This window comes from Bos grunniens, chromosome 9 (assembly GCF_055505025.1).
Source record: "Bos grunniens cultivar Pamir isolate PY7600 chromosome 9, Bosgru_T2T1.0, whole genome shotgun sequence".
NCBI classification, from domain to species: Eukaryota; Metazoa; Chordata; class Mammalia; order Artiodactyla; family Bovidae; genus Bos; species Bos grunniens.
Window position 1 is genome coordinate 92,567,142 of NC_141173.1, and position 27,546 is coordinate 92,594,687.

The 27,546-nt window shown below is 45.8% G+C and overlaps 2 protein-coding genes and 1 long non-coding RNA gene across 28 annotated transcripts in view; 2 read left to right on the plus strand and 1 right to left on the minus strand.

Moving 5' to 3' along the window:
* Window positions 1-13,557, plus strand: part of SCAF8 (SR-related CTD associated factor 8) — a 216,893-nt gene extending 203,336 nt beyond the window's left edge. For all 6 annotated transcript variants that reach the window (XM_086318484.1, XM_086318480.1, XM_086318481.1 and 3 more), the window contains 2 exons: window positions 9,442-9,633; window positions 13,111-13,557. The gene's annotated coding sequence lies outside the window, so the exon portion shown is untranslated. The remainder of the gene's footprint in view (window positions 1-9,441; window positions 9,634-13,110) is intronic.
* Window positions 10,147-13,009, minus strand: LOC147366370 (uncharacterized). Its single transcript, XR_015133345.1, has 3 exons — window positions 12,862-13,009; window positions 12,268-12,402; window positions 10,147-10,360 (listed from the first exon to the last, which is right to left on the minus strand). It is a non-coding gene; the product is annotated as an uncharacterized LOC147366370 (long non-coding RNA).
* Window positions 13,558-16,671: 3,114 nt separating the features above from the next.
* TIAM2 (TIAM Rac1 associated GEF 2) overlaps window positions 16,672-27,546 on the plus strand; it is a 243,521-nt gene continuing 232,646 nt past the window's right edge. For 9 of the 21 annotated variants that reach the window (XM_086318450.1, XM_086318448.1, XM_086318449.1 and 6 more), the window contains exons 1-2: window positions 16,672-17,236; window positions 17,874-17,979. The gene's annotated coding sequence lies outside the window, so the exon portion shown is untranslated. Of the gene's footprint in view, window positions 17,237-17,679; window positions 17,980-18,177; window positions 18,358-18,852; window positions 18,911-21,717; window positions 22,171-27,546 lie in introns of those variants that run through there. The other 12 variants (XM_086318453.1, XM_086318455.1, XM_086318459.1 and 9 more) reach the window with 5 other exon arrangements.

Sequence of the window (27,546 nt, forward strand, 5' to 3'; positions counted from 1 at the left end):
AGCTTTGGCCACCTGATGCAAAGAGCTGACTCATTTGAAGACTCTGATGCTGGGAAAGATTGAGGGCAGGAGGAGAAGGGGACGACAGAGGATGAGAGGGTTGGATGGCATCACCGACTCCACGGACATGGGTTTGGGTGAACTCCGGGAGTTGGTGACGGACAGGGAAGCCTGGCATGCTGCGGTTCATGGGTTTGCAAAGAGTCGGACACAACTGAGTGACTGAACTGAACTGAAACCACACATGTGACAGCCAGACAGAGGGGCAGGTCTCCTGTAGCGTTTTCCCCAGAAGGTCAGCAGAAACCTGAATTCATGGCGGCTTCAAGAGACAAGCTGTTGTGTCTCAGAGGAAGAAACAGCACAGCTTTCAGCCTCTCTGGGCCCCGAGATGCTGGGTGGGCGGCACCCGGGCTCACGGTGCTCCTGGTGCCCAGTATCACGCCTGCTTCCTGGGTGGGCGGCACCTGGGCTCACGGTGCTCCTGGTGCCCAGTATCACGCCTGCTTCCTGCCTCTGATTTCAGGCCTTTCAGAAAGCTTTCTGTGAAATGGAAATCCTGAGTGGTCTTTTCTGATGCTTTCTTCCTTTGTGGTAAAGAGCTAATTTCATATACTTGAGGAAGCTTTTTCCAAAGGGACTAAAACTGGGCTGCTGGAGAAAGAATCAAAACACATGTGCGGGAGACAGATGAGCATTTAGGTACTGGAAGACTGTGAACACTTCACACTCCACAGAGAAGGTCGGGGGCCCCGGCTCCAAGCCCTGTGCAGGGCACCTCTCAAAAGCTGGGGTGGGCCACTTCTTTTTACTTTGAAAATTACCTCCTGGTCTCCCCCATATCACAGTGGATAGTACAGCACAGGGGACACAATTCGATCTCTAGCCTGGGAAGATCCCCCCGCCCAGGCCACAGAGCAACTAAGCCCGTGCACCCCAACTCCTGAGCCTGGACACCCGAGAACCCATGCTCCGCAACAAGCACGGCTGTAGGTGCTGGTGCCCTTCTACACCCCACCGCCCCGGGACTGCGGCCCCACCGCAGCGCCACCCAGCTCTGCCATGTCTCCTTGCCAGGGAGTCAGGGTGGTGTGCTGACAGGTTTGTGTCTGGAAGCCTTCAGTCACTTGATTGTGACAAGTTCTTTTTTTTTTTTAATTTTGTGTATTTATTTATACTGAAGTATCATTGATTCGCGATGCTGTGTTAGTTTCCGGTGTCCAGTACCATGATTCAGCTACACATTTATACATGTTTGTACCTGTAGCTTCTTTATTCTTTTCCATTATAGTTTATTGTCAGTCTCTCCGTCGTGTCTGACTCTTTGTGACCCCACAGACTGTAGCCTGCTGGGCTCCTCTGCCCATGGGATTCTCCAGGCAAGAATACTGGAGTGGGTTGCCATGTCCTCCTCCAGGGGATCTTCCCAACCCAGGGATCAAACCCAGGTCTCCCGCACCGCAGGCATATTCTTTACTATCTGAGCCATCAGGGAAGCCCATTATTGTTTATTATAAGATAGAAAATATAATCCCCTGTGTTAGACAATAAATCCTTGTTGTTTATCTATTTTATGTGCATTTATTAATCCCTATACCTACTCTATCCCTCCTCTCCTTCCTCTTCCATAACCATCAGTTTCTTTTCTCTATCTATGAGTCTGTTTCTGGGTTGTAAATAAGTTTATTTGTGTCATTAAAAAAATTTTTTTTTGTATTTCTGTATTTGGCTACATCTGGTCTTAGTTGCTGCACGTGGGATCTTTAGTTGTGGCAAGTGGAATCTAGTGCCCTGACCAGGGACCAAATCCTGGCCCCCTGCATTGAGAGCTCAGGGTTGTAGCCACTGGACCCCTCGGGACGTCCCTGTATCATTTTTTTAGATTTCACGATTAAGGAATTTGATATATTTATCTCTCTCTCTCTCTGACGTACTCCACCTAGTATGATAATCTCTAGGTCCATTCATGTTGCTGCAAATGGCATTATTTCATTCTTTGTTTTTTATAGCTGAGTAGTATTCTATTGTGTATATATATCACAACTTCTCTATCCATTCCTCTGCTGATGGACACTTAGGTTATTTCCATGGAATGTAACAAGTTCTTATATTAAAAATATTCAGCTAACCTAGAAATTGTGGGAAATTCTTAAAGAGATGGGAATACCAGACCACCTTACCTTCCTCCTGAGAAATCTGTATGCAGGTCAAGAAGCAACAATTAGAACTGGATATGGAACAACAGACTGGTCCCAAATTGGGAAAGGAGTACATCAAGGCTGCATATTGTCACCCTGCTTATTTAACTTATATGTAGAGTACATCATGAGAAATGCTAGGCTGGATGAAGCATAAGCTGGAATCAAGATTGCCGGGAGAAATATCAATATCTCAGATATGCAGGTGACACTACTTTTAATGGCAGAAAGTGAAGAGGAACTAAAAAGTCTCTTGATGAAACTGAAAGAGGAGAGTGAAAAACTTGGCTTAAAAACTCAACATTCAGAAAACTAAGATCATGGCATCTGGTCCCATCACTTCATGACAAATAGATAGGGAAACAATGGAAACAGTGAGAGAGTTTATTTTCTTGGGCTCCAAAATCACTGCAGATGGTGATTGCAGCCATGAAATTAAAAGACGCTTACTCCTTGGGACAAAAGCTATGACAAACCTAGACAGCATATTAACAGAGACATTACTTTGCCAACAAAGGTCCATCTAGTTAAAGCTATGGTTTTTCCAGTGGTCATGTATGGATGTGAGAGTTAGACCATAAAGAAAGCTGAGCACCAAAGAATCGATGCTTTTGAACTGTGGTGTTGGAGAAGACTCTTGAGAGTCCCTTGGACTGCAAGGAGATCCTAAAGGAAATCAGTCCTGAATATTCATTGGAAGGACTGATGCTGAAGCTGAAAGTCCAGTACTTTGGGCACCTGATGCAAAGAACCAACTCATTGGAAAAGACCCTGATGCCAGGAAAGATTGAAGTCAGGAGGAGAAGGGGATGACACAGGATGAGATGGCTGGATGGCATCACCAATGTGATGGACATGAGTTTGAATGAACTCCGGGAGATGGTGATGGACAGGGAAGCCTGGCGTGTTGCAGTCCATGGGGTCACAGAGTCAGACACGACTGAGCGACTGAACTGACTGACCTAATTAAAACAAGCAAAGTCTGGAGCTGAGCTCAACCAGGTGAAGTGATTTGAGTGATCAACTTGAGCAGACCTTGCCTGAAGGCAAATATTACCTAGTCGAATTATTAGACCTAAAAAGCAATTCCAATCTTAATAAAGTTTATATCCCATTTAACACAAAGATGAAATGTACGAGGAGTGATAGCTCTACATTTCAGTGTCAGGAGTCTATCTGAGAAATGTTTGTTTTAATGATATTTTTATTACAATTGCATAAATACAGCAAAATGCACTGAACACATGTTACAGTTTTGTGGGTTTACTCAAATAAACACACCTGTGTAACCACAGTCCTCTTTAAGAAACAGAACATAACCATAATATTTCCCTCCCTGCTGCCCTCCCCACCCTGACCCCCGACATAGTCACCACAAGTAACCGCTAGCCAGCCAATGCAGGAGACACAGGTTCAATCCCTGGGTAAGGAAGATCCCTTCGAGGAGGAAATGGCAATCCAGTCTAGCATTCTTGCCTGGAGAATCTGGTGGACTACCGTTCATGGGGTCACACAGAGTCGGACATGACTGAATGACTGAGCCATACACACACACACATTTTTGAACTTTACATCAATGGAACCACATAGTACCTAATAATTTATTTCTGCCGTCTTTCTCACAATGGTATGCTTGTAAGATTCTGGTAGGAATTGATTCCCTTACCGTGCTGTATAGTAATAATTATAGTAACTCCATAATATGAATATGCTATACTTGATGTAGCCTTTCTACTGTGGAGGGACATTTGAGTTGTTTCTCCTTTGGGCTCTTTCAAATAATGACTCCAGAAACATTTTTATACCAGTGGTGTGCACATTTAAGTGCACTTCCATTGAGTGTATACACTGGGGAAGAATTGTTGGGTCATGGCATCTATTCAGTTTTTGTGGTTACTGTCAAAAAGTTTTTCCAAAGTGACTATATGAATTTACACTCCCACAGGCAATTTATGAGATTCATACATATCCTTGCTAACACAATGTTGTCGTCTTTTTTGTTTTAGCCATTTGGAGGGTACGTGGTGGGGTCTCTTTGTGGTCTTATATATTATTTTTTATTATTATTATTTCCCTGATGACTGAGGTGTAGCATCTTTTCTAAATGTTTATTAGCTTTTAGAACATTTTCTTTTATATAGTAACATTTCAATCTTTTGCCTATTTTTAAATTGCAATGAGGGTTTTTTTGAATTGATTCCTCAGAGTTTATCTGGGTGCCAGACCCTTATGGGGTCCATTATCACAGACACTTCTCTGACTGTTTTGGCAGTCAAAATGATGATGGGGAAACACCTCAAAGGGAAGAGGAATTCAAACGCTGGGCTCCTCTCTCTAGAATCCCCTTTCTCAGGGATTTTGGTTTAAGACTTCAGTGTCTGGGCAGCTTTTTGATGACTCCCAAGCAAAGAAGAGAAGTGAAAAGCAAAGGAGAAAAGGAAAGATATAAGCATCTGAATGCACAGTTCCAAAGAATAGCAAGAAGAGATAAGAAAGCCTTCCTCAGCGATCAATGCAAAGAAATAGAGGAAAACAACAGAATGGGAAAGACTAGAGATCTCTTCAAGAAAATTAAAGATACCAAGGGAACATTTCATGCAAAGATGGGCTCGATAAAGGACAGAAATAGTATGGACCTAACAGAAGCAGAAGATATTAAGAAGAGGTGGCAAGAATACACAGAAGAACTGTACAAAAAAGATCTTCACGACCCAGATAATCACAATGGTGTGATCACTGACCTAGAACCAGACATCCTGGAATGTAAAGTCAAGTGAGCCTTAGAAAGCATCACTACGAACAAAGCTAGTGGAGAGGATGGAATTCCAGTTGAGCTCTTTCAAATCCTGAAAGATGATGCTGTGAAAGTGCTGCACTCAATATACCAGCAAATTTGGGAAACTCAGCAGTGGCCACAGGACTGGAAAAGGTCAGTTTTCATTCTAATCCCAAAGAAAGGCAATGCCAAAGAATGCTCAAATTACCGCACAATTGCACTCATCTCACATGCTAGTAAAGTAATGCTCAAAATTCTCCAAGCCAGGCTTCAGCAATACGTGAAAACTTCCTGATGTTCAAGCTGGTTTTAGAAAAGGCAGAGGAACCAGAGATCAAATTGCCAACATCCACTGAATCATGGAAAAAGGAAGAGGGTTCCAGAAAAACATCTATTTCTGCTTTATTGACTGACTATACTAAAGCCTTTGACTGTGTGAATCACAATAACTGTGGAAAATTCTGGAAGAGATGGGAATACCAGACCACCTGTTATGCCTCTTGAGAAATCTGTATGCAGGTCAGGAAGCAACAGTTAGAACTGGACATGAAACAACAGACTGGTTCCAAATAGGAAAAGGAGTACGTCAAGGCTGTATATTGTCACCCTGTTTATTTAACTTATATGCAGAGTACATCATGAGAAACGCTGGACTGGAAGAAACACAAGCTGGAATCAAGATTGCCGGGAGAAATATCAATCACCTCAGATATGCAGATGATACCACCCTTATGGCAGAAAGTGAAGAGGAACTCAAAAGCCTCTTGATGAAAGTGAAAGTGGAGAGTGAAAAAGTTGGCTTAAAGCTCAACATTCATAAAACGAAGATCATGGCATCCGGTCCCATCACTTCATGGGAAATAGATGGGGAAACAGCGGAAACAGTGTCAGACTTTATTTTTGGGGGCTCCAAAATCACTGCAGATGGTGACTGCAGCCACGAAATTAAAAGACGCTTACTCCTTGGAAGGAAAGTTATGACCAACCTAGATAGCATATTCAAAAGCAGAGACATTACTTTGCCAACAAAGGTCCGTCTAGTCAAGGCTATGGTTTTCCTGTGGTCATGTATGGATGTGAGAGTTGGACTGTGAAGAAGGCTGAGTGCCGAAGAATTGATGCTTTTGAACTGTGGTGTTGGAGAAGACTCTTGAGAGTCCCTTGGACTGCAAGGAGATCCAACCAGTCCATTCTGAAGGAGATCAGTCCTGGGATTTCTTTGGAGGGAATGATGCTGAAGCTGAAACTCCAGTACTTTGGCCACCTCATGTGAAGAGTTGACTCATTGGAAAAGACTCTGATTCTTTGAGGGATTGTGGGCAGGAGGAGAAGGGGACGACAAAGGATGAGATGGCTGGATGGCATCACTGACTTGATGGACGTGAGTCTGAGTGAACTCCGGGAGTTGGTGATGGACAGGGAGGCCTGGCGTGCTGCGATTCATGGGGTCGCAAAGAGTCGGAGACAACTGAGCGACTGAACTGAAGCATATGAGTGTGTGTGCATAAAGTTTCATCTGGATTTCCTGCTAGCTTTATTTTTTTTTTGGCCATCACAAGGGCTGGTCTAGTATAAGCCGTTCCTTTATATTCTGAAGCCTAAGTCAAGGATGAGACTGTTGATTTGGTGGCAGTTCCGAAGGAAACTGTAGAATGAGAAGCATGTCTGGTGGCCTGAAGGCCAGCCCCAAGCACTGAGCAGAGACAGCCTTTCCTGGGCTGAGCTGGGATGAAGGGAGGATGTGCAGTGCTGGGTGGGGTTCTGCCCTCTGACCGTTGGGCCTTGTCCCTGGAGACAGGGATAAGAGCTTGGGGATCTCAAAGTGTGTCCATCCGGTTCAGTCCACAGAAACTTTTGGAAGCCCCCTGCCAGTGAGTGGAACAGTGAACTGAAAATAAATAAATGAAGGCCAGTGCTAGACTGACAGAGGTCAGCTCTTCAGTCCCATGTGCCCCAGAGGTTCCAAGCGAGGTGGGGGGTGAGGGGGGAACCTTCCCAAATCTGTCTGTTCATCTTTGTGTCTGCAAGGCTTAGAGCCAGGCTAAAAACAGCCCCGCAGACAGGAGGCCTCCCAGTTGAGAGAAGGAGGACACAGCCTGTGGAGTCCTAACAATGCGGGCCCAGGGTGGGACAGGATGGCAGTATCTGCAACAAAGACCAAGGTCCACTAGGTCCAGGCAAGAGGGACCTGCAGAAGACTGGGGCCAGCATGCCTCACCCAGGCGGGCTCCAACCTGCTTCTCACCTGGCCCGACCCACGCCCAGCCTCCTCCAGAGAGAAGAAAAGGGATCAGAACGGGGGAAACTCTGAAACAGACAAAATATGGGAAGGTTTTTTAAACTGGAAGGGACTACATTTCTTGGGACGGGTGAGATTTCCTTTTCCATGACTGTTCTGGATTGAATCACGTCTCCTTAAAAGGTGTGTTGAAGGGCTGGTACCTACGAATGTGCCCTTATTGGAAAGAGAGTCTTTGCAGAGGTAGTCAAGCTGAGATGAGGTCATTAGAGGCGGCCCTAACCCAATATGACTGATGTCTCTTTAAGAAGAGGAGAAGAGGGGGAGTTCTCTGGTGATCCAGGGGTTTGGACTCCAGGTTTCCACTGCAGAGGACACAGGTTCCATCCCTGCTTGCTATGCTCAGTCACTCAGTTGTATCTGACTCTCTGCAGCTCCATGAACTGTAGCCCGCCAGGCTCCTCTGTCCATGAAATTTTCCAGGCAAGAACACTGGAGTGGGTTGCCATTTCCTACTCCAGGGGATCTTCCTGATCCAGGAATCGAACACTCGCCTCCTGCATTAGAAGGCGGACTCTTTACCATTCACTGAGCTACCTGGGAAGCCTGAATACGGTGGGGCAAAAAAAATAAAAAAATACAGGAGAACAGAGACAGAGACCCAATAAGAGACGCCGCATGATGACAGAGGCAGAGATGGGAGTGATGTATCTGCAAGCCAAGCAACTCTGAGGATTTCTGGAAACACCAGAAGCTACCAGTGTGAAAGAGATTCTCTCCTTGAGCCTTCATGGAGGCCTGGCCCTGTGGACACTCATTTCAGGCTTCCAGCCCCTAGAACCATGGGACGTAAGTTTCTGTTGTTTAAAACCACCCAGTGTGTGGACATTTTCCCAGGGCAGCCCTCGGGAACGAATACAACTGCAAACTGGAAATGGGGGCTGGTACACCAAGTTGAGTCCAGTTATGGAAAAGGAAAGACATTAGGTTTCTGTATATGTCTTCACATTTTATATGGAACTCAGGCATTGAGCTCATATTATCTTCCTTTCAAGGTTACCTTTCATGTTCCCTTTACATCTGGGCAGCACTCATCTGCTTCTCTCCATGTGGGAATTCCCTGAGTTCATGTTGCATCAGTTGCCCTCTGTGAAAGTGAAAGTCACTTAGTCGTGGGCGTCTCTTTACGACCCCATGGACTACACAGTCCATGGAATTCTCCAGGCCAGAATGCTGGAGTGGGTAGCCTTTCCCTTCTCCAGGGGATCTTCCCAAGCCAGGGATCAAACCCAGGTCTCCCACATTGCAAGCGGATTCTTTACCAGCTGAGCCACCAGGGAGGCCCAAGCTCTACATCAGTACACAAGGCAACTGCCAGAAAGCTTTTGCTTTCCTGGTTCTTGTTTCATTAAGCTAGCCTGAATTGGCTTGAGTCAGAATTCACAGCAACTGAGGAAATATATACAGTTTACCACCAAGTGTACTTTGCAGTTAAATAACAGCTCAGGTCAAGGTCTCACCAGGAAAGGAATTAGTGACAGCTACAGTGTTTTCTCATATAAATGTGTACCATCAGGGTGGACCTGTTGGGAGCATTGAAGAGCTCCAGGGAGGTCTCCTCAGTCAGATTGCCTCCTTGCTTCTACGAGTGTCTGTGATCCATTGGGTAGCATCATTCCTCTGCTTCTTGAAGGCATTATTAGGTTTACAATTAAAGTACAAAAATCTCCCAAGAAAGTTCACAGCTTAAGTTCTTAGCAACAGATGACCATTATTGATTGTGTGATTTCTGGGATTGGGAAGAGATGAGGATGGAAGGAGGAAGGCCATGTCCTGCTTCCAGTATGCCCAAGGACAAGGTCATTGTAATCATCAAGAGCCAGTATTCAATGAGCATTCATGTCATGGTTGATGGTTTAGTCTCTAAGTCGTGTCCAACTCCTGCGACCCCATGGACTGTAGCCTGCCAGACTCCTCTGTCTATGGGATTCTCCAGGAAGAATACTGGAGTGGGCTGCCATTTCCTTCTCCAGGGGATCTTCCCAACCTAGGAATCGAACCCCGGTCTCCTGCACTGCAGGCAGATTCTTTACTGACTGAGCTATGAGGGAAGCCTCATCCATGTCATAATAATGACAGTTAGAATGCATGAACTACATTTTCAAAACAGAAAGGAGTTCATGAATGGCTCGTAGACTTATGGCTTATTCTTTGGCTTGCTTTCACAGGAGCTGGTAGACAGATAAGCTGACAGCAGGTCTCCACCACTGCCGTCGATCACTGCTGTGTTCACCTTGCCCTTGGGATGGTGCTGGGGAGACACAGAAGTCCCCCTAGTACTTCTTCAGGACGGCATGTTTCTCATTCCCTCATCATAATGAAAAGAAGATGGATTTCTCAACCACTTCCTCCTGGAGGAGGTAAATCTGGCATGTCCTTGGGTTTCTCTGCAAGCTGGTAGCCACGAGAACACTGCTGGTTAACAAGAGTCGTCAGGACTGGGTGCCTTTCTCAGTTAAATTTCAGGTCCATGTAGGACTCTGCACAAATTGATGCTATCCTGTTGTAGGAAATGGTACTTGAAGCAAGAAATTGTCGAAACCATGTGACAAATTAAGTCCCTCTATTTCAAAGAATCCAAAATTGCTTTATACGGGCTTCCCTAGTGGTCCTGTGGCTGACTCCATGCTCCCAATGCAGGGGACTCGGGTTCGATCCCTGGTCAGGGAACTAGATCCCACATGCCACAACTAAGACCCAGCATAGCCAAATAAATAATAAATATTTTTGAAAACTTGCTTTGTAAGTTCTCTCATGGCCCTGGGGGCTGGGAGTGTATATTCAGATGATAAAGACATCTGTGAGGCAAGAGGAAAAACCCAGTCAGCTCCTGCACCAGCTTCTGCTGCTTCTCCTGTTCCAGAGGCTGCTTGTTCAAAACAAGCTGTCTGTTTTTATTAGGGAATTCCACAAGAGAAAGTGTGTTTGCTGAGACTCTCATTCCAATGACGTGAAATAATAATAAAATATGCAAACAGAGTTCCCATCCCTTGTTGGGAGAGGGGGAAGGAAGGTGGGAGTGAGCAGGGTATTCCAGAAGCATGAAGAGTAGACAACAACAAAGTTCTTTTTTTTTTCTTTCTTCTCCTTAAAAAAAAAAAAGGTAAAATAGGAATGTTTTTAAAACTCTTAACCCAATAGCAGGGAAAAGACTTCATTAATCCTGTAACTTTGGAGAACCACTGCAGATGGTGGTGGTAGTTTTAAAATCTAGAAGAGAACACTGCAATGCCAAAATGATTTAAAAAAAAATTTTTTTTAATGGAGATGTATTCTTTACAGTATAAAGATACAGACCTAACTTGTTATAGAAAGGTTATACATAGTCCTATCAAAAACTATATCTGATTTAAAAGCCTGGCATGTGAATTTTAAAGCTTATGGCTTATTTAACCTTTCTTTTTTTTTTATTTTTTTTATTTTTTTTTATTTAACCTTTCTAATGAGAAAGTTTGGGTGAAAAACCAAACAGTAGCCATGAAATCAGGGTATTATTGTCCCGATTAAATAATAAAGATTTATTAATTTATGTGTCTGTTAATTTAATAAGTATTTATGTAATGTGCTAGACAAAAGGCAGATGTTTTTCTGCATGACATAATTTCCTCATTCTATTACTAAAGTTTGTAAATTTCTTTTTAAAAATGCATTGGAATGAAGCTGTTTAAAAGAATCAAATTGTCTATATGTATTGGCATGCCCATATGTTTATTTCATATCTATGTAAGTGTGCAGAGTATAGGGTGCATTTGATAAACATTTACTATAGTTGTTATAGGATACCCTAAGACTTTCTTTTTCTTCCTTTTGAGATATATTGGACCAAGGAGAAGTTGGCAAACATGTAAATCTGAGCTCAAGGTCACATTTTAGCTCATTTAATACCCTAGCTTTGAAACTGAAACCCACAAATTATATATCATCGTCAAATAGTAACTTTTAGTAACAAATTATATATCATCATCAAATAGTAACTTTTAATAACATAACAGTTAATGTGATTTATTCTCACTACTCACAGGTATGGGCTTCCCAGGCTCAAGTGGTAAAGAACCCACCTGTCAGTGCAGGACACCTGGCTTTGATCCCTGAGTCAGGAAGATCCCCTGGAGAAGGGCATGGCAACCCACTCTTGCCTGGGAAATCTCATGGACAGAGGAGCCTGGCGTGCCACAGTCCATGGGGTTGCAAAAGTGTTGGATATGACTTAGTGACTAAACAATAAACACCACCACCAGACCTGTATACCTAAATGGATTTCATAGCTCCACTTACGAGGAGAAAGCTGCTAGTTCTAACATAATGGTGGAAATCCATTCTCTACGTAGTTTAAGTTCAAAACTCACTTCCCATGTGAAGATCTTGTCCGTATACCAGATGGCTCCATGCCAACAACCCTCAACTTCAGACGTGGCTTAAATTGTCTTAGCCCGTGAACGGAAGTTGATCTGTTTTTCCTCCCTTCCCAACTCACTCAGAACTGTGATATCCAAACTCCAAACCCCGAATACTTTCAATAATAATAATAATAAGCAGCACTTATATAACAGAAAGTTACGAAGACAGTGCTGTTGAGGGGCAAATGGAAATGACCCAACATAGTGAACAGGGCTGGGAGGAAGTACAAGGAATTCAGGAAGAGTCCAACTAGAGATCCTGCGACGAAGTCCAAGAACAAGTTTAATGGGACGAGGGAATTGAAAACATGGAACTCAGGGCCATAAAGGGGAACTGGAGAGAAAAGGCGTGCTCTTGTTTTGTATGTCTTGCATTTCATGGAAAGTTTATGGGTTCAGCAAACACATTTCCTTGGCTGAGGGCTCCAGTGAAAATAAAGGCTGGCTACATAACCATCTGTCACTCAAGAATTGACTGGACCTCTTTAAGGTATATAAGCATTAAAATTGATATTTTATGTTGATTCAGAAAATGCTTTTACATTTTCAGATATGCTTATCAGATTTCATAAGTTATGGAAAATGAAACAAACTTACAATAACATGAGTTTTATCAGCGTAGAACAATCAGGGAATTCCCTGGTGGTCCAGTGGTTACAGTTCCATCCTTCCACTGCAGATGGCATGGGTTTGATCCCTGGTAAGGGAACTCAGATCCTGCATGCTGCACCACTGGGCCAAGAGAACAAGACAAAACCCAAAGCAACAACATCAACAAAAACAGTCAATATCACAGGCATTTTTTCCCCCAAGGGTATGTCTTTTGAGGGGGAAGCCCAAGATTTAAAGTCTTTCACTGGTCTTGGAGATTGCCCACATGTTAAGTTACACGGAAGCCAGACCAGGGCGTTGGTAACTCGGGCTGATCGCTCAAAGCTCACTCACAAATGTGGGAGTAGCGTGCTTTCCAGGAAGCACCGAGGACCTCTGTCTCCTCTTTGGGGATGCGGGGAGATGCTTTCCATCTCAGGGCTAGAGCAGAGACAGTGTCAGCCCTGGCCAAGACAGCTCCTCTGCAGGATTAAATGTGTTTTTTTAGACCTGGAATCTTGAGTAACCTTCTAAACAAGCATTGACCTTTTATTATGGGGTAGTAAAATTACCTTTTGTTTTTTAACAAAGTAATCTTACCATTTTTTTCTTTCAAGAATAAATTAGTTCCAGTCTATATTTACTTGTCAGTGGGAAGGAAAAAATGGGTCAGATGAATCCAAGAGAAAGAAAAGTCCATCACCAGTGTGAGCGGGTGTGCCGCCCCACCCCACTCCACATCAGACACACATGCAGCTGGTTTGCAGGCAGTGTAGGGTGGATCCAGATTATCAGAGTACACACAGCTTTTGGGAATTGTAATCAGGCCTAATGCCTTCTTTCTTTCAGGAGTTGGAAAAGTACTGTGAAGTGGCTCGTGCAAGCTCCTGGAACGGCTGAAAGAAACTATTTGCATTGGGCCAGTGATCTTCAGAAAGCAAGGCTGCAGCCTCCCTTGAAAAGGCTACCCGACCTCCACCCCCCCACCCCCACCCCTGACCCCCTGCCCTGGGAAATCTCGACTTTTCCAAAGTTAGCCTGACCTACTGGCAACACACTGCCTGCAGTGCCGGAGACGCTGGGCTGGAGTCAGTGTGGTCTTTGTCTGTTTAGTGGGTCCTGGGGCGCTGGGAGGGAGGCTGTATGGAGCCTGTTAATTTGGGGCATGAAGCAATAGAAAAGCTCTTAGAGGAAGTAACCATCGCTTGAATCCTCCTTCTTGCCCACAAACAGGCCGTAAAAGTGAATTTGAGCTCCGTGGAGACAGGTATTAAATGCAGCCGTTCTTGAGTGGTATTACCATTGTGTGTGTGTCTAATGTCATTTCTGTAACCAGCGGGGCCCAGGCTGAGGCGGAGAGTTTACTTGGCAAAGAAGACTCTCTTCCCTTAGGTTCTGGGAAAGGGAGAAAAGAGAACAAAAAACTGCAACTTCCAAAACACACAGAAAAGTTCCAAAAGCTAGAAAGGTGTTTTAAGAAAACTCTTTCTGACATAGAACAGGGGAAGGATGACTTGTTTGTTGGAGCTGTCGACTCAATGTTGCTACCAGAAAGTCCAACGGAAGATTCTGGCAACAAATTTCAATTCTGTGAACACTGCTAGACACCCTTTAGGTGCCAGAAAACATACAAAATCACTGGGGGTAAAAAGATGAATTGGGTTGATCCCTTCAAGAAAATTAGGTTTGAGTAATTTAAGTATGAAAAGTCTGCAAAAGAATATGACAGAAGAGTTTTCTTTTTCCTAGGGAGTGGGGTTATAGCTAATATTATTTTTAACTTTCTAGTAAATACTTGGATGCTATAATTGAAGCATCTTGGTGGGGATGATATGAGCGGACAGTGAGAACACTGGGGCTTGCCTCTTTTTTTAAAACCAGGCTGTTCTGTTCTTTGCGGGGATTCAGTTTGAATACTTCTTTGCGAGTAGGTAGATTTGCTTTAATTGGGCCTTGGGTATTTCTAAAGGCAAGTGATCTTGCTTCTCATCGAAGATGATAACTTCCTGATGGTCTCCCAGGCCCCTGGCTCTCTCCCCTCAGCTTTCGTTGCTGATTGCACTCTATCTCACGAGAGTCCTGTCTCTGCCCAGTCTTTGCCAGCGGAATCTCAGCCAGGCCCTGGGTTAGACCTTCTTTCTCTCGGCCAGTTAGTTCTCTGTCTTCGTCTCCAGGTCCAAACGGTTCTGAACACTAGTCTCATATATTCTCCACATGCTCTTCCTCCAATTTCTTCTCCACCCCCCGCCCCACCCTCCACCCTCCAGCTACACTGGTGCTTAAAACCTTCAGAAGGTTCTCATTGTTCTAAGGATAAAATCCAAAATTCTTAACATGCCTACGAGAGCATGCGTGACTGGCTCTTCTTTGGCCTCCTCTCTGGTTGTTCTTTCTTTGGCCACCTCATACATTGGAAAAGACTCATGCTGGGAGGGATTGGGGGCAGGAGGAGAAGGGGATGACAGAGGATGAGATAGATGGCTGGATGGCATCACTGACTCGATGGACGTGAGTCTGAGTGAACTCTGGGAGTTGGTGATGGACAGGGAGGCCTGGTGTGCTGCGATTCATGGGGTCGCGAAGAGTCAGACACGACTGAGCGACTGAACTGAACTGGTTGTTCTGTCCGTTCTCCCTTCCTTTCCGCCGGGCTCAGCTCTGTCCCACGTCAGAGCTTCAAATTAACCGCTCCCTTCACCTGGATTGATGGAGCCAACTCAGTCGTCCCTTAGAGCTGGATTAACTCATTATTCTATGCTCTGCATCTTAGCAGAGACACAAAAAGCAGTGTTTGTAGAATGATTTATTTACTATGCATCTCCCTCACATTGTAACGATGACATTGATTATATACCCACGACCTGCTACAGGGCCAACTGCTAAGTAAATTCTCCATATATGGATTAAAAGTCTCCATAAATGGATTAATAACTGAGAAGGTTTTAGTCCTGGAGGGTAAAATTTCTCTCCCTAACATGTGAATGCTCACCTTTACTGCAGATAGAACTTCATCTCTGCAGATTGATTATTTTTTTACTGAATGGAGTGGGACTAAGATTGAGACCTCTCTCACTAGGCCCTGATAGCATTGCAGCCTGGATTCTGCTGGGGGTCCTGTTGGGGGGTTTGGGCCCAGGAGAGAGATGCTCTGGATGGTTTCACATCTTTGGGATCATTAGTTGGTTTCAGTTCTTTTATTTTCCCCTTCTGCAATTCCCTTTCTGTTGCCCCAAAATGTCTGTTCAATTTTGTTGACCCTCTCAATGTGGTCACAGCTGTGGTGTGAGAAGCTGGGTGAGGAAGCTAGCCTCCCCCTTGTAAAGCCATAGGAGAAAATGCTGAGCCAACTTGCAGCGGAGGGAGTGGGAGTCAGGAACAAAACGTCAAGCCGAGGGGAGAAAGGGCAGTAGGGTGGGATTCGGAGAGAGAACAGTGGCCACCGGGAACGTGCGGGCATGTGTGGGGAGGGGAAACCAGACAAGGCCTGGACTCTGCTGAGGTTACATAGTGTGCCCGTCACTGTCAGCTCCAAATTCACCCTTTTCGCCTTCTTTGCAAAAAGGGGTCTGGGCCTTTTGCGTAGCTTTCTCTGCCAGCTGGCTTGTGGTTTAGGATTATCAGTGCAGGGTGTCGGGGAGGCCTTGTGAGAGGGCACAACTCTGCCTGTTGGTTGCTGTGACCTCTCTTGACTGGTTCCTGCAGTACCAGGGTTCTGCAGCGTCAGGTGGCATCCAGTGACCACCGGCTCCTTCTGACACCTCTTTTGGGTAGTTTTTGCAGGGAAGTGCTTTTCCATAAGACACTTCCTTTTGAACAGCTTCCCCACACCCAAGGGGGTCGATATTCAGTAAGTTTTAGGGGGTGGATTTCCAGCAAGTTCCACTGGCATGAGACCACAGTGATTTCCCTACACTCGGTGAGCCAGAGCCACCTTCTCCCCAGCAGGGTCTGGGCTCAGGCTGGGATAGAGGAAGGCTCTATCACAGTCCCATGGGTTGCGGCTGCCTAAGAAAATATTTATATCTGCTGTCCCTATTCTGAGTTCTCTTCTAACTAATCAACACTTCATTGCTCCAAATCCTGTCATATAGTTAATAATTTGCTTTTCCTATTTATTAGCCTGCACAGGACCTTTAGTTGTGGCATGCGAATGCTTCATTTGGCATGTGGGATCTAGTTGCCTGACGGGGGATCGAACCTGGGCCCCCTGCATTGAGAACAGAGTCTTAGCCACTGGACCACCATGGAAGTCCCATTAATTCTTTATATTAAACTTCTACTGCTTAATTACTGTGTGGTTTCTCTTTCCTGATTAGACCCAGACTGGAACACATAGGTTGGGGCTCAAATTCTGATTATCCTGGGAAGGTATCTCTTGAAGGGGGGTTGTGGGGAGGAGTTGGAGACATTTGGGTTACATGTACTTTCCCAAGTCTGCAGTAATCAGAAAAAAAATTTTTTTGGAAAAAGTGTGAAAAAACATGACACAAGAAGCCAGGGTGACAAGCATGTAAAGATCCCAGGGTGGTAGGCCTGTGCTAAGATGATGCTTGAGTTGGGAACTGGAGAGTGAGTGGGGTGGGAGATGTTTCCCCGGGCAGAGTCACGTTCACGTGAGCCCCAGTGGAGACAGGACCAGGGAGGGTCTATGCAGGGAAGAGGGGTCCATGTGAGCAGAGCCTGTGGCAGTTGAAAATGGACAGCCAGGTGTGTCTGAGAGCAGGAAATCCTTGGGACCTCATTTAAAAGTTGCAGCTGTGTGTGGGAAGGTTGCTTCCACCTGTCTTTAAGCCTGGCGCCAGCTGGCAGAAGCTTCCTTGAAGATCTCGGACCCTCTCCAGCTTTCTGGAGTTTAACTGAGGAAGGGCCCTGGCTGGTGTGCCCTGAAATTCATGTCTGGGTTTGTGCACAAGGCCACACTTCTTGTCTGCCTGCTCCCAGCTAACCACTGGTGGAGACACGGGTATTAAGGCAGGTGGGTGCCAAGGAGAACTGGGCCCCCTGGGATGGGTCACTTTGGAGTAGGACTCGCCCACAATCTTCCGGAGGCTGCCAGGAGGTCAGGACGGTTGCTGCTGTCTCCTTAACTGGGGTCAGACTTGCAGGACGCCTGCCTCTCCGGGATCCCTTCACATTTCATCCCACCGCCATCTCCCCTAAGCAAATCCTTCAGTATCTACCCCTGCCTTGGTGCCTGCTTTTTGAAGGACCCACACTAGTACACGGACTAAATCTTCCCCCTTCCTTCTCTCTCCGGGAGAGCCTTTGTAAAGGCAGAGACACCGATCATGGCAACAAAGCCTTCATTCCTGGTTCTCCCGAGCGTCCTACCCCTTTCTCCATCACCCCGGCCCTCTGGATTCCTCAGGTTTCTCTAATAAACTCTACGGCTTTCACCTGGAAGGTCCGAATTCTCCTGAACCCCTGCCCCCGCCCCCCGTCTCCTCCCTCTCGCTCTTTTGGGAAGGTTAGGAGACTAGCAGTCTCTCCTGTCTGCACGGGGCTTCGGATACCGCCTGCTCCTGCCCTCAGTGGTACCCAAGTTAGCACTTTCCCTCTCTTGGCTCTATGGGGAAGGAACTGGATCTTAACGCTTCGCATCCTCCGAGCAGGCGGAGCACGGAGTTCACAGGAAGGCGCTTACTCGAAGCTCGCAGAATTCTCGCTGTTGATTAGTTGGGGACGTCCTAGAAAGAAAGGGCAGTAGGCGATCGCGAGGTACGGGGGCGGGAGCGGGTGAGGGAGGGTCGGGGGGCTGGTGGGCGCAGCTGCGGATGCGCGCCGGCCTGGGGCTGAGGTGGGGGCTTTTGCTGGGGAGATGGTGGGGGGTGGGCTGGGCTGGGCTGGGCGGCGGGGGCGGGGAGGAGGCGGGCCCAGCGGCCCCGGAGGAAGGTGCGGCGCCTCTCGCCACCAAAGGCGCTGCGCGCGGGGCGAGGGGTAGTCGCGGCTGCCGGAGGCTGAGCGCCCGCGCGTGGACGAAGCGACCCCGGCAACTTCTCCAACTCGGCCGGCGCCGCCCCGCGCGCACACGGGACCCCGGGGGAACGGCCGTGTCGCCGATCCGGGGCCCGGGCGGGTGTCGGGCTCTCCACCCAGGTAAGGGGGGCGATGGGGAGGGGTGGGGTGGGGGCGAGTCCAGACCACCGCGGCCCGGGGCTCGGGGCGGGCGGCCCACCGCCTCGGCTTTGTTCCCCGCGCCCTCCTCCGCCTGCCCCGGGCAGGGAGCCCAGGGTGGCGGCTGCGGTCGCCTAGCCGGCGGTGCCCGGAGCACCGGGAGCGGCGCCCTGGCGCGCCCGGGACCCCGCGCAGGCTGGCGGCGCGGAGGAAACGCTTTCCCGACCCCCGCGGTAGGGCGTCGGGGCCTCGGGGGTGAGGCGGCCCAGCGCCCGGAAGGTCCTGGGAGAGCGGCCCCCCGCGCCCACGGCTCGGATCTCCGAACTCAGGGTCCCCCGAGCCCCGGGGCCGCCGGGCGGAAGGGCTGGAGTCCCGCCGCCGCGCCCCCGCCCGGCTCCGCTCCGAGGGGCCCAGGTGCCAAGTTTCTGGGAAAACCGACACGTCGTGTCGCAAACGGATCATATTTACCAAAAACAGTTTGGAAAGAAAAGAGGCCATTCTTCCAACAATTGACGGCCGGGCCGCCGCCGCAAAGGTGAGGGGGGTAGGATTGCACCGGGGTCGTTTCTCTTTAAGACACGGTGAAACTTAATATGTTGAGCTTCCCTGTGCTTAACTTTTTAAAATAGCAAAGTGGGGTAACTTTACTTAACTAGGGGGAGGGGAGTCGGCTTGGTCCTGAAGATCATTCCCTTCGCGTTGCTTCTGCGGAGGCCCCGGAGAGGCTGCCTGGTGACAGTTGTAATCTACGCAGCCTTGGGTCGCCGATAAGACCTTTATTCACCACATGGCCAAGGTCTTGGGGTTCTCTTCTCATGCTCATTCAATCCGTTCTACCTCCCCTTCCTCAAAGGCCGCTGAAAAATTATTTTAACCGACAGCACCTGGTTATCTCCAATCCCTCTCAGATAGATTTAAGCTGGAGGGTGGCTAATAAGTCCTTAAGTCTTCCTAGTCTTACAGGTGCAGACCATATGCTATACATATTTCAGCCCTAGGCTCTCAATAAAATTTCAATTTCTGGTCTTATCATTTGAGCATAACCAATAGATCTTGTGTACATACACACTTATAAAACATTGGTGTTCTTTGAGGTTTTTTTATGTTCTAAAAATGTAGTATTAAGATTGGTGCAGTTCTAAAAGCAAACTTCTTTTCCATTGACCTTTACCTGTTCAGTTTATAGGATGAAACTTCTTACTTTGGAATCAGAGTCCCTAATTATCTTGTGATTGGTAAATGTTAAAAACAGGGCAAGGTATAATTGAAGAGTTTATTATGTATAGTGGCAAAAGGAGCCCCTAATGGTGTCAGAATCAATTTCAGCACCTTAATTTGCCTATGTATAAGATGCTTCATCATCTCACTCACTCACTCACTCACTCACACACACACACACACACACACACACACACGTCTCTCCCTCCCTCACACACACACCTCTCTCCCTCCCTCTCCCCTTATACCCACACACAGACTCATCAGACGCTTTCCAAGTTGTCATTTCCAGACCACTGTCTGGAATGAATGAGCATTCTGTTTATACTGCGCTCACTCCATTCATCCATCTGTTGATTACCCACACGTCCGTCATGTGTCAGTCACATCCCTTCTCGGGCAGGCTGTCCTCCCTCCTCCTTGCTGGGCAGTTAAGCTCTTTCTTCTCTAGTAGTCAGTATCTCTATTAAAACAGCTTGTTTTTTGTGACACCTCTGGCCACGCACATGTGCATGCATGTTAGCTGCTCAGTTGTGTCTGACTCTTTGCAACCTCATTAACTGTAGCCTCTCAGGCTCCTCTGTCCATGGAATTCTCCAGGCAAGAATACTGGAGTGGGTTGCCATTTCCTAGTCTAGGGGTCTTCCTGACCCAGGGATCGAACCCAGGTCTCTTGCATTGCAGGCAGATTCTTTACTGTCTGAACCAACAGGGAAGTGACCTTGTAAAATTGTGTGAGTTGCTCACTGTATGAGGTCATCCTGTCCAACGGGCAAGTGGAGGCTGAAATCCGATTTGCACGCCACTTCCCAAGCCTCCGGTGCCTGCCTCTCCACTGGAAGAAGCCACTTTCTTTAATTTATCTGAAGGTCCAGGGTGGGCTAGCTGTGGCCCTACTTCACCCTCTCTCCACTACTAAACTCAGCACCCACCATGGAGACTGACTGGCCAGGAGCTCAGTTAAGTCTCCTTAAATGAGAGAAAAGAAAGCATCTCTACAGACATCTAGGAAGCGGGAGTTTGGGGGCAGATTTCTCATATAAGTCAGGATATAGGAATGGGCTTTAGTTTGCTCTGATGTCTGGCTCTTCAAGTGATTCTTAGAAGTCTTCTTGATTACAGGGGAGAATCTGGGGGGAATGAATTCACACGTGGGCATCAAAGATGTGTGCCAGCACGTGGTGGGCCTCCTCAACTGACTCCCTTTCAAGGCAAGAAGTATCCATCTAATCATGATGTGCTGAGAGAGAGTACAGGACTCTTAAAAGTAAGGCTATAAAGAGCTCGGCTCACATGAACATGTGTTAGTACATTGGATGAAGTGCCTTCTTGTACATAAGCACTACAGTCATCTTAAAGTGACATATCACAGAGTTGGAAGAAGGAAGAAAAAAGGCTTTGAATCAGATTTATTTAAATTCTCCGAATGAGATCAGCATTTAGGGTTGCAATTTACATGCGAAAAAATGGAGTTTGTATGTGGGACAGTTTGCAAACTCAGTTGGCTGTAAGATTCTTAAAAATGCTCCAAATTTGTGTGGTGTTAAAAACTTCTAACCATTTGTGGGCAATCTGGAGATATTTTTCAAGCTAAAGTCAATATGTGGATCATCTCACCAAGACTTATAAAATTGTGTCAAATCATATCCCATTACATATCAAAAGAACTTGAGAATCATGTAGAATCCTGGAAGCTCTAGAATTCATTGCATAGAACTTTAAAGACAATACGGACCAGTTTCCCCGTTTTATAGGTAAGGAAAGTTAGGACTAGGAGCCTGTCCCAGGTCATAGAGCTCAGCTAGGGGCACAGCCAAGACAGGCGCTCAGGTTTTCTGGCTCTCAGTTCATTGCTTTATTGATTCAAGTGCTCTTTGTATTCGAGCTTCTATATCTTCCAGTATTGGCTTCAGTTGGGAGATCTTAAAGGCATGGACTAATTATTATAGCTCAGGGAAAGGGAGGATTCCCATCCCCAAACACAATGCCTTGTTGAAGTTAGGCAGGTGATACATGTTTGCTGGATGATGAATGGACGAGCTAGTTGAAAGCTTGCTTATTTAAAGTAATTATTTGATATAGCACAGACTGAAGTCCTTTGGAATCCATTATAGTGGAATTTGGCCCACATGTTTGTGTTTCTTAAATTCAGTAACAGTGTTGGATAAACTTGATGGAGGAGATGGGTAGGAATTGCTTTCTATAAAAGAAGCCAGAACTCCTGACCCAAGAGGCATCAGTAGAAAAAGTAAGGGTTTGGAATCAGTAGGTCTGTCCACCAACTAGCCTTCTTTGTGATAACCTTGAACATCACCAACCTCAGTTTCTTTCTGGAACCTCCTGAGTCTCAGAGTTGGTAGCAGGGGCAAGTGAGCTCACACATATGAACCCACTTTGCAAACTTTGGAACACTGAGGAGTAAGAAGAGTTAGAATCGACGGCAGGAGGTGCTTCCTAGGCACTGTGCTGAGCGCTCTGTCCATCACCCAGTTTATTCCTCCAGTAGAACAGCAAGGCTCTTGTGTAGTGAGGAAGAAACCGAAGCCTAAACAGCTACCCTACTACTCTCCACATGAGGTAAGTATTTGGTGACCCCTGAAATGCTTCCCAGGTGGCGCTAGTGGTAAAGAACCAGCCTGTCCATGTGGGAGATGTAAGAGATGTGAGTTCAAAATTCCTGAGTTGGGAAGATCCCCTGGAGGAGGGCATGGCAACCCCGCCCAGTATTCTTTCCCAGAGGCCCATGGAAAGAGGAGCCTGGTGGGCTACAGTCAGTGGGGTTGCAGAGAGTCAGAAACGACTGGGAGACTTAGCACTGATGCACATAGTAATGGTTACTTTGGGTTTAGGATTCCCTGGTGGCTCAGACAGTCAAGAATCTGCCTGCAATGCAGAAGACCTGGGTTCAATCCCTGGGTCAAGAAGATCCCCTGGAGAAGGGAATGGCGACCCACCCCAGTATTCTTGCCTGAAAAATTCCCTGGACAGAGGAGCCTGGCCAGGCTAGTTTGTGGGGGTCACAAAGAGCTGAACATGACTGAGCAACTAACACAAGCACAAAATGTATTGAGTATTTTTAGTCTCTGAAGGTCAGTAAGAGAACTGCACATCAGAAAGAAAGGCAAGTGATGGAAAAGCAAGTGTGGCGAGTGGATTTAAGAAAACTAGACCAGCAGAAAAATGATCAGTCATAACTGGGCATATGGTCACAGGCAGTGTGAGTAAGGTGGTGGAAACACGCAAGGGGACAGAGTCCTGAGATTTGAAGGGGGTGGGATGGACTTGGCAGGTAAGAGTGCAGGGGGCAGTGCATTCAGCTAAGAACCATCACAGACCTTGCATCACAGCCTCAGCAATGCAGGAGGAGAAGGTTGGGGGCCTGCAGGGGACCCCTCACCCAGGTTCACACAGGAAGTCACACCGCTGAGATTTGAGCCTGGCTGGCTGGCTGTGTGTTCCTTCTTCTTGCCCTCCCTCTCTCAACTGTTCACGTGCCTGTAATTGTAAAGGAATCGAGGATTTTTAATCAAAACAGTGTAGAATCTGAAAGCTTTTATGAGTTCAGAGTTTTAAGAAAGAACAAAAAGTGCCCTATCTGAAGCCCTCTCAGCAGACTGAGGCCAGTAGACACAGGCTGGTGCCCGAGAAGGTTCCTTGCCAGGACCGTCTAATGTATTTCCTATCTTGGACTTGGTCTGGTCTGGGATCCAGCCCGCTCCTCTCTGGGCGTCCTGTCCAGCTGGAAATGGATCTGCTTTGTTTCCAGTTAGGAGGTTTGCAGATTGAGGAACAGAATCTGGGCTGCAGCTTTCATTGTGTTGCCAGTGGTGTTGGGTTACAAGGTTTCTTTTAAATCTACCGGTTATATTTCTGAGCTTGTCTCATGGACATGGTTCTTCAAGAGTTCCCACTACTAAGTGACTTTTTGCATTGGGAATAGGGTGAGAAACTAGAATTTTGGATTTTGGCATCCATAGTTTTGGAAATGGCATAGTAAATAAACTTGGAAAGCTTCTCAAACTGGTAAAAGTTAAGGATTTCCAAAATCCTTTAAAGGGTCTTTATGGTGATGAATTTTTGTGCAACATTTTGTTGTTTTTTAAATTCAAAAAAGCTTTTTGTCTTGTGAAAAGTGTTCTCTGTGTTAGGATTTTCATCTGTAGAGTGTAGATCTTCTTGTAAGGAAGGTAACAGTAGTGCTTTCTTTATAGAAGATTATTTGGAGAATTGAAAAATTGATGAAGTAATTAACATAGGGTGCTTAGAACCCCGCCTGCCAGGATGTGAGTTCAGGAAACGTTAGTTCTTCCTTCCCTGTGGATGGGATCGGCTTTATCAAATGATGTAAAACGCGGATGATGAGCATGGAGCTGTGAGTTGGGCTGCAAAGTGGAGTTCACAGTCCACTCGTTTTCCATGGGTTTTCCTCTCTCTGTCTTTCCCTCTGATGCTTCTTCCCTGTTTGGCCAATGATTTCTCATCATTCGTTGAGACTCAGCAAAGCCTTTTCTCGGAGCACGATGTACTCTGTCTTGTGCTCGCAGGCACTTTGTCTGTATGTGGTCTGTATCAGCTGAGGCATTCATTGTGGGATATTTAGTTGTGGGTGACTTCTCCATCACATGGGGAGGGCCTACTTTCTTTTCGTACCTCTTCCAGAGCCAACATGGTGCCTTTAAAGGCCGTTCTTAAATGGTGGTTGATAGAATGCATGAAGTGTCCATTAAAATTGTTCTCATATTTCTTCATGTTTGAGATTATACCATGATTATGAAGTTGAGTGATCCTTTGCCAAATATTTGACTCTTTAAGTGGACTTCATCAATAATAAAGTGCTAAAAAATAGTAGTTTTCTCCATCTTAAGTGTGCAATAGTAACAACGTCATTATACTGTGTATTAATCTAGACTCTTGTCTGGAATACACTTTTTACTCATTTTGCAACTTGGTTAATATTGGAGGGCCTTAGATTCTTCAAGGAGAAAATAAAATTTTTCTCCAATGATTGCCAGTGTCTTCTATCAGCAGAGGTGTCAAATTCCTCTCATGAACTTTCCTCTTCAGGAGGAAGTGCTAGGACATGGTTGGTAGAATAATAGTCATATTTACCCTCATCACTATGGCTAGCCATGAGACTGATTTAAAATGGATTTTACTATGCTCTCAGAGAGTGTTTATACATATAAACAGAAACCAAGGAGGACCATATCTGGAATATGCTGAAATGAATTAAGTTATCAAGTGTGTTGGTGGCATTTGAACTTGTGGGATCAGTACCTACCATATGAAGGCATGAAACCTTGATGAATGTTAGCCAAACCAGAACCGAGATATTTACTCATTAAATGGTTCCTTTTTGAACTTTCCCTCTGGAAGATCCTAATCATTCTATGGAACTATAGTCATCGGTTGTAATTCTCCCTTCATGACTGTCTGTTGAACTTCTTGTTGGGAAGTGCACTGCATGTCTTGTGGGGAAATTACTTCATTGTACATGAGATGTGGAAGATGAGAAATACCACAGAATGGATGCATTCATTATGTATACTTCCAACCCCCGAGAGCAGCTCACTTAAAAAAGAAAAACTGTCTTCTGTATCAGAATTCTGTTGTTATAAGTAGAGAGCATTGGTCTCCTCCAGGCCCCAGGCTCACCTCACATGTCATCCTTCTGAGGCTCTCCCTGGCCTTTTCCTAACACCTCTTCTTTTCTTGAAATGTTACCACTCCGTCCTCACCATTTTTGGAATTCATCTTCCGAATGGCTGTGTTGCCAAACAGTGGTTGTATGTGTATCTGCGTCCTTAATCCCTTCTCAGTTGGAGTCCTTATTAATAATGTAAAAGTGATCAATCCATAAGGTTTACTTTTTGAAGTGTTCTGGAACATACATGACTTTTATCAATGCCTTCACTTTTCTCCATTCTGATAAGCAACAAGGATTAACTGTTTGAAAGATACTTGTATATGTTTGTTTGAATGATTCTTGTATTGTCCAGTCAGAGATAATAATCATGCTATATTGAAAAAAAACTGGGGTTCTGGGTTTTGGATAGATTTAAGAGCTCTGCATTTTGGGTAGTTTTGCCAAAAATAGCTGTGTGATCTTGAACAAAACAGGACATTCTCTCTGGGTTTCTGTTTCCTAATTTGCAACTTTGGTGGCCAGGGAGGTCACATTGGACTAAATGACTTTTTGAGATCCTTTCAGCTACAAAACTCAATGATTCTGTGCCGTGATAGGATATAAGAAAGCAGAAGAAAAATGTATAAAAATTTTAAAATAGTCCTTATATTATGCTATTATGCTCACTAGCATTTGGGCCTTTCTAGATGACAGGTAACCATCACCCTGCACTAGTAAGGAAGGCAAGATCTGTGAACCTGTTCGTCTTGGTATATCCAGAATGTGTAATTAGACATTGCTGACCCACTCCAGTACTCTTGCCTGGAAAACCCCATGGACGGAGGAGCCTGGTGGGCTGCAGTCCATGGGGTCACTAAGAGTCAGACACGACTGAGCAACTTCACTTTCACTTTCCTGCATTGGAGAAGGAAATGGCAACCCACTCCAGTGTTCTTGCCTGGAGAATCCCGGGGACAGGGGAGCCTGGTGGGCTGCCTTCTATGGGGTCGCACAGTTGGACATGACTGAAGTGACTTAGCAGGAGCAGCAGCAGCCATGTAGAATAGATGAAGCACAAAGTCCCCAGGTAGAATGTAAGTAGGAGGTATATACACTGGGTCAAGGTTAAGCTATATGAGAATGTTGATAAATGATGGCACTGCTGAGTCTTAGTAGGACAGACTGTGAAGAGAAGCCAGAAGAGACTTTAGAGAGAACGGTCAAGTCTTGTTACCGTTCTCTTCCAGATGGAGAAAGACAGACAGGAGTTCTCAAGCTTGAGTTTGTATAAATACCCCTTTGGCAGTGCACGTTCCTGAAAGTCACTCTGAGATGATGTTTCTGGAAATTGAAGGTGCAGTTATTGAAGCACATTGAGCTGTGGCTGGTGGCTCTTTGATTGTACCTCGACAAAGTCTGCCCTTCAGGGGAGATTTGTACTCTTAGGACAGTTGACTTGGAAAGGGAGCATGGAGAGCTGAACCCATGCTTTCCCTACATCTTTCTGCTGCAGGATTCTCATATGACATGACTTGTATAAGGCTGTGCGTACCTAACCATGTTGGTTAGTTTTTGCTAAGGTTGGGCAAGAGATTTGGAGATTATCCACAGAGAAATGCAGTACAGTTTTACTTATTTCAGATTGGATCTACGATGTGTGGTTTGCTGGGCGTTATGGTGGCTCAGTGGTAAAGGACCTGCCTGCCAGTGCAGGAGTTGCAGGTTCGATCCCTGGGTCAGGAAGATGGATCCCCTGGAGGAAGAAATGGCAACCTACTCCAGTATTCTTGCCTGAAAAATCCCAGGTAAAGGAGGAGCCTGGTGTCCATAGGGTTGCAAAAGAGTTGGACATGATGTGACTAAACGAAGGAAACAAATTTTTAGAAAGGAACTCAAGGGCTCTAAAGAAAAAAATTTGTTAATATATTAACTATAAGCATATTAATAGTAAGTGTGTTAATGATAAGATATTAATAATGAAAGGTAGTAGGGAAAATTTCCGTCTACATAGACCCATCTAAATATTTTGTAATAACTATGAACAAGGAAGCATTTTTGCCTTTTCAGTAAGCCATTTTCTAAGAAATACTAATAGGCAGTGTTTTGCTTAGTTCCATTTCAGTTTTCTATGTAATTGGAATTTTTAGATGACCTGTCTTTAGAAATTTCAAGATGTCACTAAATCCAACTGTAATAAGTTCTACCTTGGCTGTTAGTCTAAATATGTGAGGAAATGAGTCCAGAAGGATGTCAATGTTACTGGAGTTTTGGTGTATGTTGAGAGGAGAATGTCATTGCAATATGGCATTTTCTGAAAAGCTATCTGT